This window comes from Cervus canadensis, chromosome 12, assembly GCF_019320065.1.
Source record: "Cervus canadensis isolate Bull #8, Minnesota chromosome 12, ASM1932006v1, whole genome shotgun sequence".
NCBI classification, from domain to species: Eukaryota; Metazoa; Chordata; class Mammalia; order Artiodactyla; family Cervidae; genus Cervus; species Cervus canadensis.
In genome coordinates, this window is record NC_057397.1 from 44936165 (window position 1) to 44953899 (window position 17735).

Sequence of the window (17735 nt, forward strand, 5' to 3'; positions counted from 1 at the left end):
AACATGAATTCTAAGGTCTCTTCATGCAGACCCCTGCCTGCCTGATCATTAACTTTGCTCTGACAGATAGAAACCAGAGAAATGGCTCTGGGAGGCCATTTTTCTTCACAGGAGAAATTCTGGGTCTTGTGTTAAAGTATTTCCTTCTCTTACATCCTTATTATTAACTTTGCAAAATAATAGGTTATTCTGTGGAGGCAAAAGTAAGAAACGAGGAAAGAATGACTGATTGATCGTGTGACCCATTGCCATACTTTACAACTTGAATCATTTGTAACTAGTTTCTAGCACATAATAAAATAAAGAGAATTCAAGTGAATGAGTATCAAAAAAGTGAAGCAACTACATAAAACCAGGCTGAAATCCCTTAAAGATAAGTGCCAAGAAGAGGAGATAAATATTATTCAAATGCAGGAGATAGAGTATTTAGCTATAACTTTCAACAGAGAAAAAAGTAATCTGGAAGTTTGAGGTTTCTCATGATGAGTTTGGTGGCTGGCACGCACACAGATGCACAGATATATTTGTACCTGTTTGTGATTCCATGGGCCTTCCCTGGTAGCTCAGACAGTAAAGAATCTGCCTGCAGTGCAGGAGACCTGAGTTCATGATTCCATGAGTATGGAGAGATATACATACACGGTTATGAATGTGAATTGCCAGTGAGAAGAGAATAGTGTGGGGATATGTGAGAAGGGCAGAGTAGAGCTGATATAGACAGGGTAAGGTGGAAGTGGGAAAAGAGGAAACAGGGATCCAAGCAAAAACAGGTGAGAAAAAAATGTATTCTATGATCACTCATGAGTTGAAGTATATAAAATTGCCATTTTTGTAGACCCAGCAGTTTCATGTGATTTTACTTAAATATATATGCGTGTGTGTGTGTGTGTGTGTGTGTGTGTGTGTTAGTCACTCAGTCGTGTCTGACTCTTTGCAACCCCATGGATCGTAGCCTGCCGGGCTTCTCTGCCTATGGAATTCTCAGCAAGATCACTGGAGTAGGTTGCCATTTCCTTCTCCAGGTGGTCTTCCCCACCCAGGGATCAAGTGTGGGTCTCCCGCATTGCAGGCAGACTCTTTACCGTCTGAGCCACCAGGGAACCCTGCACACATGTATCCATACTTCTAAAATGCATGTGTATGCATGTGTGACACATTTAAAAATAAAAAGTGTGCATATACTTTAAAAGTACTGGGAAATTAGGTACTATTTTCATCAAAGCTTTGTGAATTCCCAAGTACTACCCTTGACGATAATTACTTGACTGTAAATCAAAGCTTCTGGTATAAGTAGCATAACAGCAGGGAATTACAACAAATAAAATTTTTACATTAAAGAAAAGTAAGTTTTGCTGCCATAAATTTAGATGTAAACTTATGATCAAGAATTGCATGCATGTTATGTAAAATATTCACCTATTGATTATCTTATCTTATAAACCCCTTTTAAACTGCACCATAATTCCCCTTCCCCCAATATGTTGTCAGTATATTGTTTATGAAAAATGTCCCACCCTCCCCAACTAACCTTTGGCCCACTTAGGCCTACACTGACCGCTAGGGGTTAATGGCCCAAATCAGATGCCACTCCACGTAAGTCACAAAATATGTATTTAGAAAGCAACACAGATCAAAAAAGAAAACCCCCTATCTTGTTGACAGTTGGTTTTGGTGGGCATTTTGCTGCTTATCCCAGTTTCCTAGGCAACCAGCTTTCAAACCATCCTGAATTACAGGTTGTCCTCTCCGCCCACTCTCCATCACAAGCTTGTAGCAACTGAAGGGGCAAAATGCAATTTATAACAGTTAACTCTGGGAATAAATATTCTATCAGCCACAAGAACATAACTGACTCAACCAAAGATCTGGTTCTGCTCCCCAATGCTAGCTGTTGTCAACAAAAATTTCTTAATAGGATTTTACATGTGGTAGCTAACACATCTGGAAAAATAATTTACATGTGTGTCTTACACATGGTTTGCTATTTTACTTGCAGAAAGGATGTGTGTACGTGAAAGCACTGTAATCATCCCTACACGCTAAAGTACTGAGTTCTCACAATCTGCATTCCCCAAATTTAAATTCTTATTTCAGGAACATTTCATGTTTTCATTGTTTGCATATAACTGTTCTTTACAAAGACATATGAAAATGTGCTTGTTTTTAAATACAAATGTGGATTCTTGTTCTGTTTGTATCCTTGTTGTTTGTGTGTAGAGGCAGTGGAATAGAGTAGTTTTGTTTGTTTTTTAATTTCTCTTGTCCCCTTGTCCAGACAGTGCCCTACCCCACAGAAACAATAGCTTTGATTTCTGTCACCATTGATTAGTTCCACCTGTTTTTGAACTTCATAAAAATGGAATCATATGGTCTTGACAGTGTGCAATATTTTGTATATGGTTTCCTTCTCTCAACATAATGTTTTGGGGATTCATGCATCAGATTGGTTTAATGTATGGACTTTCAAATGTATGCGTGCTAAGTCGGTTCAGTCGTGTCTGACTCTTTGCGACCCCATGGACTGTAGCCCTCCAGGCCCCTCTGTCTATTCAAAAGTACAGACAGACTTAGTTTCAGTTTCTGGTTTGACCCTTTTCTTCTTTCCTTGAACAAGTTTTCTGACCTCTGTGGTTTTCAATTTCTCATCTGTAAAATGAGGACATTATTTAGAATCTATCTTACAGAGTTCTTATGAAGAGTAAAAGAGATACTGTGTATAACAGTACTCCATGTAGTATCTGCCATGTAACCAATTTTATCTAGATGTGAGCTGCTATGTAATTGGCCATGTCTAATCATAATACCTTGGCTGTCCAGTAGAAATTGACCCCAGTCTTAGTAGAGGCCAAGAATAACTCAAGGAATGGAAGTAGAGGTTTCTGGGGAAAAGACCTGGGAACTTGAACCTGCCATTAGCTGGATGACTCTGAGTAGATGCCTCAAATTCTCAAGCATGAACTTTCTCAAATAAGAGGTTTGTGCCTGGCCTACCCGTCCCATGTGGTAGTAGAGTGCCATTCAGGATGTGTCCTCAATAAAGAGGACACAATAGGAGAGAAAATGCAGACTCCATCAATATAATCACCTACTAAAGATTCTGGACTTATGCATTCCCACACAGACTATGAAGGTATTATTTCTAAGTTGGGTAGCATTTTCTTAGCAAGGTGGTTTTATGGTTATTACTACAGTGTGAGTTTTTCAAAAGTTCCATCCAAGAGCTTGTAAACACACTGGAAATTTAATTGGATTGTATTTTAAAGAACATTATGAAAATTTCATTTTACTCTAAAGTGAACATGTATAAAAAGCATCTGCCAATATTTCATACTTTACTTGAAAATGTACCGAAAGCCATCTGAGTTTTATTTTTTTTCTTGATGAATTGGGACTATATAATTCCTTGGGCAGGGGAGGGGGTCGGGCATTTTTATTTTTAAAGAGATGAGCTGTAGCAATGTTCCAGTGCAAATGCAACTTGTATTTGTTGAGGAAAAAAAGGCTTGATAAAATATTGATACTAAAACAATAAAAGAAATATTTTTTAAGTGTAATAGATGCAAATAAATGATACAAAAATAAACAAGCAGTGTTTTAGTGGGGAGAAATATTGAGGCTAGGTGGTTTAATGTTTACGAAGTGTATATTTTATTGATTAGTCTACATGTCTCATGCTTCCAAGTCTTCTGCAACTTATACTAGTTAACCATTAAACACATCTCCCAAGTCACATATGATTGTGTCTTGCAAACTCTGGGGTGGTTTTCTACTGGCTTCATATTCTCATCACAGTGCATGTCTCTCGTCTTTATTTTATTTGTATTGGCAAGCAAGAGAAGGCCCCAAGGACCTAAGCCGTGATTTTAAGGTGTTGGAATAAGAAAGGCAAACAAAAGCATGCTTCCTAATATTCCAGCTCCTTGATCTATAAATGCACAGATCATCACTGAAAACCAAAGCACTGAATTCCTGAATCTTAAAAAAAGAGAGGGAGAAGAAAGAGAGCCCTCTTTGATTATCCAGAATGTCTCCATTTAATTTTCATGAGTACAGTTTACTTTCCGTTAGTGAAGTCTTGAGGGGCTGATAATTTGTCCTAGGAGAAGGATTTTCACAGCAAGTCCCCAGATTAATGCCAAGAGAGCAAAAGCATAGCTCATCTTCTCCTCCAAATCGTGAAGCCTGGATTTATTTCACTCAAGGCTGACAAGCCTGCCTCTCAGGAGATAGTCCAGGAGACAAAACAAAAGCCTCCTCAAAGCTTTCCCCTGAAAGACTGAGCCATCGCTTTTTACGTCAAACTCAAAGTGCATCAGGGGACAGCAGCTGGGTTTTCTGCTTGGAAGCGCAACTACAGGACATCTCAGCTAACTCATCTCTTCTTTTCATATTAGTGAATTTGCATGCAGTGAATCCACATTTTTAAATGTTTCTAATCCAATTGTAGCAAAGCTCACCACCATCGCCAGGGTAGGAGTCCTTTCACTTTGCATCCAGTACAGCAAGTGAGGCATCCTATTACCTTTTGCACCCCAAGACTCACTATTCATTCACCCAGATATTGTCAGTGAGAAACGATGGGAATTTCCATTTCCTTCACAGTCAGCTAACTCTGAAAAAGAAGAAAAAATATATAATTATAACAAGCTAACAAATAGCACATCATTGAAAAATATTGTCTTTGGCAGCAGATTTTTATGTGCCTAAGATAATATTCTCCTTTAGCCTTCAGAATCTAAAACTAAGATTTTTCTCTGAGTTTGCACCAAAATTGTGATAATTCGTCATTCACTGAATAAGCATTTCATTTTAAACTTTATAAACATTCAGATTAAACTGCTACAGAAATGATACCCAAGGCAAAGACAATGGCAATTAATGTTCTTCTATAGTTTAAGCTTTATGTATGCAACAAAAGTCAATATGGCAAAACAGTCTGAAGAATTTTTGATAGAAGTTGGTTAGAATGGAATTTGTCATAACCTGCATTTCCTAGTCACAAGTTAGTTTCCAAGCGAGCTGGTAAATAGTAAACTCAGATGCCCCTTGGCCATTTTCTACTGAAGGAAACAGAAGGAGAAATGTCTTCTATGATTAATGTAATGTCCCAATGAGTACTAACTCTCCATCACTTCTTAGAATCGTCATTGTTATGGATGCTGCTGTCAGCAAATGGGGAATAGTTCTTTTTTAATTTATTTTTTATTGAGGTGACATTGGTTTAAGCATTATATAAGTTTCATGTGTACAATACTGTATTTTTTAATATTATTTCGTTAATACTAATTCTAGCTGTGCTGGGTCTTTGTTGTTGCATGAGCATTTCTCTAGTTGCGGTGAGCAGGGGCTACTCTCTAGTGGTGGTGCATGAGTTTCTCATTGTGGTGGCTTCTCTTGTTGCAGAGCATGAGCTGTCGGGCGCCAGGGCTTCAGTAGCTGCAGCACATGGACTCAGTAGTTGCGGCTCCCTGCCCTTAGAGCACTGGCTCTGCTGGTGTGGGGCAGGGACTCAGTTGCTCCACAGCATGTGGGATCTTCCTGGACAAGGGATCAAACCTGTGTCCCCTGCATTAGCAGGGAGATTCTTTACCACTGAGCCATCAAGGAAACCCCTAATATTATATTTTTATTTCTGCATATCCTATAGCATGCTTATCGTCCCATATTTAGCTTTCATTCTGCACTATATAGTTGATTCCACTCTACCCATTCTGTCCTTCCCTGACCCCATTTTCTTTCTAGTAACCAAAACTCTGTTCTCTGTATTGATATGCTTGTTTTTGTTTGGTTTGCCTGGTGTGCTACAGTCCACGGGGGTCGCAAAAGAGTCAGATACAACTCAGCGACTAAACAACAATATGAAATAGTCATTTCTCCTTTTTAATAAAGACCAGGCCCCCCCAACTAAAGTGAGGTGTACTGGTTAGTTCTCATATTTGAACACAGTGGAGTCATTGTCTGCCTAAATATACTCTTTCCTATATCGGCTGATCAGATTACAGGCCTCGGGCATCCCACTGTAACTCACTTGGTCATTTCCTACTAATTCAAACTGTTTGCTTTGAAGATGCAATTTAATTTCTACCTATTGGCTTAGACAGTAAGATATACTCACCTGCATTACCCTCTTCTGAGAAGATATTGCCCTTCAGGGCTAGCTTATTTGACACCTGCATCCAGCCCTGCCACCCAGTTTTAACTGATTTCACTGCTACACTGACCATATTGTTGTGCTGAATGCACCCAGTTTGTAAATTTGGCTGCGGCAAGTTCTCATCCTATCCTTTTTGCAAATTTTCTATGTGTCAGTGAATACATTTGCTCCTTTCTACCCCAATTTCCTAGCCAGAAAATGTTGAATGATAGTACTAAGCCACTTCAGAAGACTCTTCTGAGTAAAAATAATCCCCTTCTTCCTTCAGAGATAACAAAACACTTCCAAAGTTTTTAATATTGTTAAATACATTAAATATTGAGAAGTCATTTATGGATAAAAGCAATAAAACATACCAGAAGTTAATAACCACCTATATAAAAATTTTAACATATTTTAACTTTAATATATATACACAGCAAAACATCTTTAAAATTCATGAAGATTGATAATGGATGTTAAATCCTCCTACCTAACATCCTAGGCTAAGAAGGAGGGAATAAACCAAGTTTAAGAATATTCTGAATATCTTCATGGAATTTTTTGTGCATTTATGGGCACACATACACAAACTTTTTTTGCAGTCCAAATTAATGTGTATTTGAGGAATGACATAAGCTTGTCAGCAGTTGATTATTTACATGTCATTTCTTAATTATTAATAAACTTTCTTTTCTTTAATGTCTCAGATGGTAAAGAATCTGCCTGCAATGCAGACCTGGGTTCAATCCTTGGTTCAGGAAGATCCCCTAGAGAAGGAAATGGCTACCCACTCCAGTATTCTTGACTGGAGAATTCCAAGGACAGAGGAGCCTGGCAGGCTACAGTCCTCAGGGTCACAAAGAGTCGGACATGACTGAGCGACTAACACTTTCACTTCACTTTTTTTTTCTTTTCTACAACAGTTTTAGGTTCACAGAGAAATTGAGTGGAAGGTGCAGATTTCTCGTATACCCCTGCCCCACACATGAGAAGCCTCCCCCATTCTCAACATCCCTCCCAGAGTGGTACATCTGTTTTATACCTGAAGTGTTTCCATTAGGGCTTACTCTTGGTGTTGTGCTTTCTATGGATTTGTAGAGATGTATAATGGGATGTGTCCACTATTATAGTAACATATACAGTTTTACTGACCTAAAAATTCTTTCACACACACCTTTTTATTTTTAAATTTTTAAAATTAATATTTGTATGTATGTATTTATTTACTTATTTTTGGCTGCACTGGGTCTTCATTGCCTCACCTGGACTTCCTCTAGTTGCAGTGAGTGGGGGCTACTCTCTCGGTGTGGTGCCCGGCTTCTCATAGCAGTGGCTTCTGCTGTTGTGGAACAAGGGCTCTAGGGCTCACGGGCTTCAGTAGTTGCAATTCAGGGGCTTAGTTTTCCTGCTGCATGTGTGATCTTCCTGGGCTAGGGATCAAACCCATGTCCCCTGCATCGGCAGGTGGATTCTTATCTACTGGACTGCCAGGGAAGTCCTACACACACTTTCTAAACCAAATTCACCCGATTTTTATGAGATTGCTATCTGGTGAATCCTAAGGTTACATCAATAATAAAGCTATTGTCTTTCCTTTTGCTCTTGCTGGGAGACTCCCAGGCCTGTCCTGTCCCTACTGGACCAAGACAATCTGATGGTTGTGGCTGCTGTCCCACAACCTCCACGAGCCAGCAGGTCCAGTTCCGCGTCCCACCTCATGTCTTGTTTACAAGCAAAGTGAACAGGCTAAAGTTCACAGCAGTTGCTCTTCATTAGGAGAAGAGTAAAAGAAGACAGCCAGAAGCCCCCCAGAGACAACTCAGTTCTTTGTTCAGTCCAACAGTTGACATTCATCTCATCCTCCTCTTCCTCCCAAGCCTTGATGAAACTTCTGCTGCTAACGGCTAAGCCCCAAGCTCATCCTAAGCTCTAGTGAATTGGACAGACATGGTTCCTGCTTTCTAAGAATTTATAATCTAGGGGAGAACTGCCTTTGAAAAGCAATCCAAAGTCTTCCCTGGCAGTCCAGTGGTTGAGACTTCCCTTTCCAATGCAGGGGATGTGTGTTTGATCCCTGATTGGGGAACTAAGATCCCAATGCCTATCAGCCAAAAAAACAAAACACAAAACCAAAGCAATATTGTAGCAAATTCAATAAAGACTTTTAAAACAGTGCACATCAGAAAAGTTTTTTTAAAAAAGCAATCCATTTGGTCCAGTACTCAGTGACATACCATAGTCATTACAAACCAGCAAACAGATCCCAGGACATATTTATACTTAAAAAAATATATATATATATATATGTATGTATATATATATCATGGGCTTCCCAGATGGTGCTAGTGGTAAAGAGCCTACCTGCCAATGCAGGAGATGTAAGAGATACGGGTTAGATCCCTGGGCAGGAAGATTCCCTGGAGAAGGGGATGGCGACCCAGTCCAATATTCTTGCCTGGAGAATCCTATAGGCAAAGGAGCCTGGCAGGCTACAGTCCATGGGTTTCAAAAAGTCAGACACAACAGAGAGACTTTACTATATATATACATATATATCATTAGACTTTACTAACTAACTAACTATATATATATATATATATATAAAATACTCCTCCACAAAACCTGAACAGAGTGAATATTAAAGTGAATATCACCATCCCCAGTCATTTTGTACACCAACATTAAAAATTAGCAACTCTTATCTTAGCCTCTTGGATTATCAGATCTGGCTCTGTCAGTCAAAAATAATACCACACATCATGCATTATCTTACAGTTGCTCACAGCTCTGAAAAGAAAATCTCTCTCTAGAGCCTGAAGTGATAGACACTGATGCTTATAACATTGTTCTGAAAGAGTTAGACAATTTAAAATGAAACATTTATTTTTTGTCATATGAATCCAAATATTTTCCTGTCTTTCAGGGAAATGTCACAAGAAGGTGAATCTTGTCTGGCTTCCTCTAATTGTGGAAGTAATGACAGTGCACAAGATACAGTATCTCTTCCAACACCCTGAGGGCAAAATTATCCTGTCACTCTACATTGCAGATCTCTTTTATGGAGAATTTCAGTTATTACTCTTCATCACAGTGTTTACAAACACTCAGCAACTTATTATTCAGTAGATGAGAGGAAATGGGAAGGCTACCAAAAAAAAGTAACTAAGACATTAAATAATGTGAAAAAACTAATTAGATGTGTGACTTGCCCATTATTTTCCCCTAAGAACTCCCACATGAGGCTCGTTTCTCTTAGATCTCAAAAATAAATGTGGTACATACAGTAAATAGGCTTGAGAGTTATCTAAACTGAACACCTGAAGATGTAATGGTGGTCTTAATTTAATCAACAAAACTAGAGGACACATTCAGTGACCTGTCTTCTAGGAAAGAGCATGGTATAGAATTGATTATGGATAATTTCCATTGAACTAGTTATCTGGATCTTTAAATGGGCACTCATAAGAATAAGCTTCCATTGCCTGGAATTGGCCCTCCTAGACAGCTCCCCAACCCTGCCTGCTCTTCTGGAACACTCCTCCTTCTGGCCATGCACGTGGATGCTGCCTTCTCATCCTGAGGGTCTCAGCTCAGTCAGCCCCTCTCCAGAGAGCCCTTCTCAGACCTCCCGTGAAAAGCAGTGGGGTCTCAGCCACATCTAACCTCCCTGCTTCACAGTGCACTCTTCATTCCTTTCAGAGCTCTTCTCACTGTCCGGGTTACCCTCTTTGTTTTCTATTTCAGTTCCCATCTACTGCTACAGGAAATGTACGCTCTTGGGGAATCAGGGACTTTGCTGTTTCACACTGTTGTATCCCCTATTCTTGGTACACGGTACCTGGTATATCGTGGGAGAGTGGGTAAATAATAAGATTTTTTAGAAATCAATGAGTGAAAAAATAAATGATTGCATGAATGGCTGGATGGATGAATGAAAGATACTAGTAAGAATTACATTCAGAGTACTGTAATTACTTGTGATTCAGAGTAAACCTTTTTTTTTTTTTTAAGTGTTGAAAGTAATATGTTAGTCGCTCATTCGTGTTTGACTCTTTGTGACCCCATGGAGTGTAGCCCATCAGGTTCCTCTGTCCATGGAATTCTCCAGGCAAGAATACTGCAGTGGGTAGCCATTCCCTTCTCCAAGGGATCTTCCTGATCCAGGGATCAAAGCTGAGTCTTCATTGCAGGCAGATTCTTTGCCAGGGATCTCTTTATTCATGTGATGATGAAGTTAAAATTAATTTACATGATACCATTTCTGGGAACTCTGCTTGCCTGCTATTTTTTTTTAACTTTTTATTTTATATTGGAGTAGAGCTGATTAACCGGAGAAGGCAATGGCAAGCCACTCCAGTACTCTTGCCTGGAGAATCCCATGGACAGAGGAGCCTGGTAGGCTGCAGTCCATGGGGTTATGAGTTGGACATGACTGAACGACTTCACTTTCACTTTTCACTTTCACGCATTGGAGAAGGAAATGGCAGCCCACTCCAGTGTTCTTGCCTGGAGAATCCCAGGGACTGGGGAGCCTAGTGGGCTGCCGTCTATGGGGTCGTTTAGCAGCAGCAGCAGAGCTAATTAACAGTATTGTGATAGTTTCAGGTGAACTGCAAAGGGACTCAGCCGTACATAAACGTGTATCCATCCTCCCCCAAACTCCCCTCCCATCCAGGCTGCCACATAACATTGAGCAGAGTTCTCTGTGCTATACGGTAGGACTTTGTTGGTTATCTATTTTAAATATAGAGTGTGTACATGTCGATCCCAGAGTAAACCTTTTTAACTCATGTAGACTTGTGTATCTCTCTACTCACTAGCCAGGCTATGATAACCCTTATGAACTTGTTTTCTTATCTATAAAATGGGGACAATAAAATTTTTCTCATAGGACTGTTATAAAGATTAAATTCAATTATTTATCATAAACAAATTTCACATATAAAGCTAATAGTAATTGCTCAGTAAACAAAGGATATCCATATTAATTCTTCATATGTAAAATCAGCCTGTAATCAGATAGGCAATTATGCCTTATCAAAGAGGAAAAAAACATCGCAAAGTACCTTCAAATCTAGTTGTCAAGTTTCAACTAGGATGGAAAAAAGCTACAATACAATGGACTTTTCTGCCTTAAAAAAAAATAATTGGAGCTGGCAAGGGTTCAGTTCAGTTCAGCCACTCATTCGTGTTGAACTCTTTGCAACCCATGGACTGCAGCATGCCAGGCTTCCCTGTCCATCACCAACTCTCGGAGCTGGCTCAAACTCATGTCCATTGAGTCAGTGATGCCATCCAACCATCTCATCCTCTCCCCCTTCTCCTCCTGCCTTCAATCTTTCCCAGCATCAGGGTTTTTTTCTAATGAGTCAGTTCTTCATCAGGTGACCAAAGTATTGGAGTTTCAGCTTCAGCATCAGTCCTTCCAATGATATTCAGGACTGATTTCCTTTAGGATTGACTGGTTTGATCTCTTTGCAGTCCAAAGGACTCTCAAGAGCCTTCTCCAACACCACAGTTAAAAATCATCAATTCTTGTATTAAAACCTGAAATTGCACTGCTAGCTGGTAAATTTTAGATGTATCTATACTTTCTTTAGATAAGATGGAGACAGAAGGAGGGAAGAAAAGATCATGAAGAACATACAGAATATACTTTATACCAGTGCTATTTAAATTCTAAGTACATTTGGACAGTATATACACATCTTAAAAATATATGTGGAAAGAGCTAATTTTATAATAAGACATGAGGAACTCTGCATTATTTCTCATTGGTGCAAAACTAATTGGCTTTTCCCATTCATTGCACAAATACTTGCTTTTCCATTTTATTATCCTTATAATTGCAGCTGAAATTAAAGGAGGGCATGGCTATCTGCCAAAATCTGATGCAGGGCACTTTGCATTTCCAAGTGTCCTAGCCAAGCTGTTTTCCCAAGTTTTGGGAGCCATTGGTGATAGAAGTTGTTACTCCGTAAAGCCACCCCATTGATGGCACCCAATTTCCAGGTGCATACCCAGTTACACCAGCATTTGGTGAATTTTTTTGAACTGAAAAGAAACTCCTAAAATATACCTGTTATCTAAGACTCCAGAAGTAATGATGAAAAAATGGTGGCATAAACTCCTGGTTGCTCCACTGGACCACATTAGAATCATGAAAATCTGGGGTAGTGTCTCTTCTTGTGAAGTGGAGAAGAATAATGAAAAGTTTAAGAGGATGGAAAAAGTAAAACAGAAAGAACTATAACCCGTGAAACCCAGTTACATTTCTAGATTTGGGGACTAGATCCAAGAATCTCAATAAATGCAACAAAAAGCTTTCTTAAATACCCACATTTTTTATCCTGATAAAATCCTGAGTTTATGTGGTTATAACCAACCAGGAATGTCCTGGCTCCTTGAAAGATCTGGCTTTAACCCCAAATTCCATAGCCAATGGAAATCTATAATCTTCCCTTTATTTTGGCAACTTTTTGTGGAACAGAAAGGACATGAGGAAGAATGGGAGAATGTCTGCCTTCAGGTTCTGCTTCTGTGTTAAACCAGAAAAGAAACTCCCCTTCATTTTTTCACAGAAGAAATCTGTGCATACAGTGCATAGATGAAGGTAGCAGACTTATTGAAAACTGAAGATAAAGATGAAGGAAGTTAAATTGCAGCCATGTGAAAAATCTAAACTGGAACCGTAGTCATCTTGTTCTCATGACTTCAGTTATCTTACTAAAGGGTTTAAGGTTTTCCATGAACTTTTACTCATCTCATCTGTCTCTGCATCTTGCTGACATCTATCTCTTTATTCTTTTTCTTTCCTCTTCTTCCTCATGGAATCATACCAAATTCTTAAATTTATCACACTTGGAGTAATCCAGGGATTATTTTCTGTTGCCTGGTTAGTCAGCTCTCAGCCCTCACGCTGAGATGCTTATCGAGGTATTTTCCCAAATGAGAAGAATTTTCTTACTGAATGTAATTCTGATGCTAGAATTTTAGTATTACAATATTTCCCCTCTCATTTCATTAAATAGTGCTATATATGTGGTGATGTTTACTGTCATTTCCTGATATTTGATTCTCTCTTTCTGGACACATGGGTAGACTTCTCTGCCCCCTTGAGACTGGATGATAATTCAGTGTAATGGGCTGAGGTTGAAAGTCACATGAATTACTTTCTGTTTGAGATATTGAAAGGCCAGTGTGAGGTCCCCCAGTACTGTTTACCCTGCTGTGACATCCATAAAAACCTGTGTATAACTTGAATCTGCCTCAGCCTGGTGTCTGAAAGATGACAGGAATCAGCAGAGCTTTCCTACTGACCTGCACTAGATTTGTAAAACAAGGAGAAACCAATCTTTGCTGCTGTGAGCATCTGAGATCCACGGCTTGTTTGTTTCTGCAGCGTTACCTGGCCTCTTCTAACTTATACAGTTAAGTCCCCCACATACAACGAGTTCTGCATGTTTGTAAGTCCAACTAACTCAATCAGCTAAACAGTACTGTACTATAATAGGTTTATAATACTTTTCACCCAGTTCAGTTCAGTTCAGTCTCTCAGTCCTGTCCAACTCTTCACAACTCCATGGACTGCAGCACACCAGGCCTCCCTGTTCATCACCAACTCCTAGAACTTACTCAAACTCATGTCCATTGAGTCAGTGATGCCATCCAACCAGCTCATCCTCTGTTGTGCCCTTCTCCTCCCACCGTCAATCTTTCCCAGCATCGGGGTCTTTTCCAATGAGTCAGCTCTTCACATCAAGTGGCCAAAGTATTGGAGTTTCAGCTTTAGCATCAGTCCTTCCAATGAATAGTCAGGGCTGATTTCCTTTATGATGGACTGGTTGGATCTCCTTGTAGTCCAAGGGACTCTCAAGAGTCTTCTCCAACACCACAGTTCAAAAGCATCAATTCTTTAGCACTCAGCTTTCTTTATAGTCCAACTCTCACAGCCATACATGACTACTGGAAAAACCATAGCTTTGACTATACGGACCTTTGTTGGCAAAGTAATGTCTCTGCTTTTTAGTATGCTGTCTAGGTTGGTCATAGCTTTTCTTCCAAGGAGTAAGTGTCTTTTAATTTCATGACTGCAGTCACCATCTGCAGTGATTTTGAAACCCCCAAAAATAAACTCTCTCACTGTTTCCATTGTTTCCCCACCTATTTGCCATGAAGTGATGGGACCAGATGCCATGATCTTAGTTTTCTGAATGCTGAGCCAACTTTTTTCACTCTCCTCTTTCACTTTCATCAAGAGGCTCTTTAGTTTTTCTTCACTTTCTGCCATAAGTGTGGTGTCATCTGCATATCTGAGATTATTGATATTTCTCCTGGCAATCTTGATTCCAGCTTGTGCTTCATCCAGCCCAGCATTTCACATGATGCACTCTGCATATAAGTAAATAAGCAGGGTGACAATATACAACCTTGACATACTCTTTTCCCGATTTGGAACCAGTGTGTTGTTTTATGTCCAGTTCTAACTGTTGCTTCTTGACCGGCATACAGATTTCTCAGGAGGCAGGTTAGGTGGTCTGGTATTCCCATCTCTTTAAGAATTTTCCACTGTTTGTTGTGATCCACACAGTCAAAGGCTTTGGCATAGTCAATAAAGCAAAAGTGAATGTTTTTCTGGAACTCTTTTGCTTTTTGGATGATCCAACGGATGTTGGCAATTTGATCTATGGTTCCTCTGTCTTTTCTAAATCCTACTTGAACATCTGGAAATTTACAGTTCATGTACTGCTGAAGCCTGGCTTGGAGAATTTTGAGCATTACTTTGCTAGTGTGTGAGATGAGTGCAATTGTGCGGCAGTTTGAGCATTCTTTGGCATTGCCTTTCTTTGGGATTGGAATGAAAACTGACCTTTTCCAGTCCTGGAAAAGCGACCACTGCTGAGTTTTCCAAATTTGCTGGCATATTGAGTGCAGCACTTTTACAGCATCATCTTTTAGGATTTGAAATAGCTCAACTGGAATCCCATCGCCTTCACTAACTTTGTTTGCAGTGATGCTCCCTAAGGCCCATTTGACTTCACATTCCAGGATGTCTGGCTCTAGGTAGGTGATCACACCATTGTGATTATCTGGGTCATGAAGATCTTTTCACCCAAATAACACATAAAAAACAAACACAAAAAATAAAGAAAACATTTTTAAATCTTACAGAGTAGTACCTTGAAAAGTATAGTAGTATAGCACAACATCTGGCATACAGGGGCTGGCATCAGGTGAACAAGCAAGAAGAGTTAGTGACTGGAAGAGAGGGAGGAGGTGGGGGACAGTGTGTGGTCAGCAGTAGGAGATGGAGGGCACGGTGTGATCTCACCATACCTGACGCTGATGGCGCAGGTTCTGCTGCCTTGCTAGAACCAGATGCACAGTCACATCTGTGAGAGTTTGCAACTTGAAGGTTCATCTGCAGGGGGCTTACTGTACAGTGTTCTTATCACAGAGGCTTGGCACCGCCTTTACTCACCTCTCCCTACAGTAAAAGACTACATCCCCTTATACCATATTTTACTCTCAGGGGACTGAGCACCAAAAACAGTTTCTACCTTTTGACAATGGTCTCTCTGAGTCTCAAGGCCTGAAAACGCATCATTTTTGGAGGATTTGTTCATGGGAATTAGTGGATCATTCTGCCCATCCATTGGCTTCCCGAGCTTTGCCTCTGCTTTGGACATTGCTTGTCAAGAGCCTATCAAGTTGCAACTAACCAAACATTTGATTCTCAAGCACAAACAGAAGGGAGGTTTCCCCACAGCAAGTCAGTATACAGGTTTACTGGCCAATAAGACCCAACGTAGGTTCTTTGTTCATTTTCTTCATCGGTAGTTCCCAGTATCTTCAGTGTCCATTCAGTGGTCTATACTATTACATCTCAAAGTGACTTGAGAAATTAAAATAAGCAACTATCTTGTAGGTGAGGCATATTAAGAATGAAACATTAAGTTCTAAAATAGAAAGGGACTATATTGCATATCTGTGTAAATGTACTAAAAAGCCTTGAAGTGAACACATAAAACAAGTAATAAATCATACCTCAAACAATCTGTTAAACATGATGAAGTAAAATACCTGATTTCTTTAAGCATAATTTTGAAAACCAAATGCTGCTCTATGTTATGAAATTTTCATGATGCTTTACATGCAAAAAATACCATAAACTTTTATTTCAGTATTTCAAGAAGTATGATCATGTCCCCAAGGTATCAGTGGCTAATAATGAAATTAGTTCAGGTTTCTAATTAATTTACATTTAAAGATTCCATCATGTTATTTTAATATTGATGGTCTGTTTATATAAATATCATTCATCTCATTCTGATGTCTGTTTATTCATTGCATAAAATCAGGAAGCCTTATTTTCAAAACGTGAAGGCTGGTGGTCAGGGGACTAGACCTTTGGTCTCTGTGTCATCTGAGTAAATGGGAAAGCTTAAAAGTTGGCTCATCATTTCTATTGTCGCATATTAAAACTTGAGCCCAGGAGAGGGTGGTTAAGTATTCAGGGGCAAGGAGTAAATAGTGAAGGTGGAGGAGATGGAGCCTGACCTGAGCCTGCCCTCTAAGGTGAGACAGAAGATGCAAAAGCTTCTCTTTCATTCATTTGACAAATGTTTGTTGCAATTCAACTCTGTGCCGAGCAACATGCTCACTGCTGACGCGGCAGCGGTGACCACGTCCAGCAGTTCCTACGCTGTGCAGTGTGTGTTCTGACTGTAGAGACAAACGCCCGGGACAGTGTCAGAAACCCTGGCAATCTCAGTCATGATTTAGGGAGCAACTGACTCAAGGATTCCTGTACAGAGGAGCAGAGCTCTGTGGAGGGGAATGGAGACTGAAGTCCTCTATGGAATAAAGGCAGACTGTGATCATCATTAAGGACACAAGGACCCTGCAAGGCTCTTTGGTCAACACTTGTCAGAAGGGAGACTTGGGCTTCCATGAATGATCAGACAGCTCTTCAGGAAAGCACATAGAGATCAAGTGTTGTGTAGAACCTAATACCAAGTCCTACTAAATGAGAGCATGAAAGTCTTCAAATTTTCCTGTCTCAACTATGAGTTCATCTGGGGCCTTTAGTGGGTATCAGACCTCTGATGAAGAGTCAGAGATGGTGAGCCCAGCTGTTGGAGGCTACGATGATACAGACAAGGAAAGGCTGTATGGCAGTGGTTAAGGGAATGAATCAGGAGCAGAAAACCGGGCTTGGAATCCCAGTTCTGCCCTGCATGAGCTAAGTAACTTTGGGCAAGTGGTATAATCAAAGTCTGTAGCTGTAAAAGGTCAGTGATTATGACAGAATCAAATTTTTATTGGATTGTTGTGACTGTTAAATGAGATAATATATGAACAGTATTTAGAATATTGCCTCAGTTCAGTTCAGTTCAGTCTGTCAGTCATGTCAGACTCTTTGAGACCCCATGAATCGCAGCATGCCAGGCCTCCCTGTCCATCACCAACTCCCAGAGTTTACTCAAACTCATGTCCATCAAGTCGGTGATGCCATCCAGCCATCTCATCCTCTGTCATCCCCTTCTCCTCCTGCTCCCAATCCCTCCCAGCATCAGGGTCTTTTCCAATGAGTCAA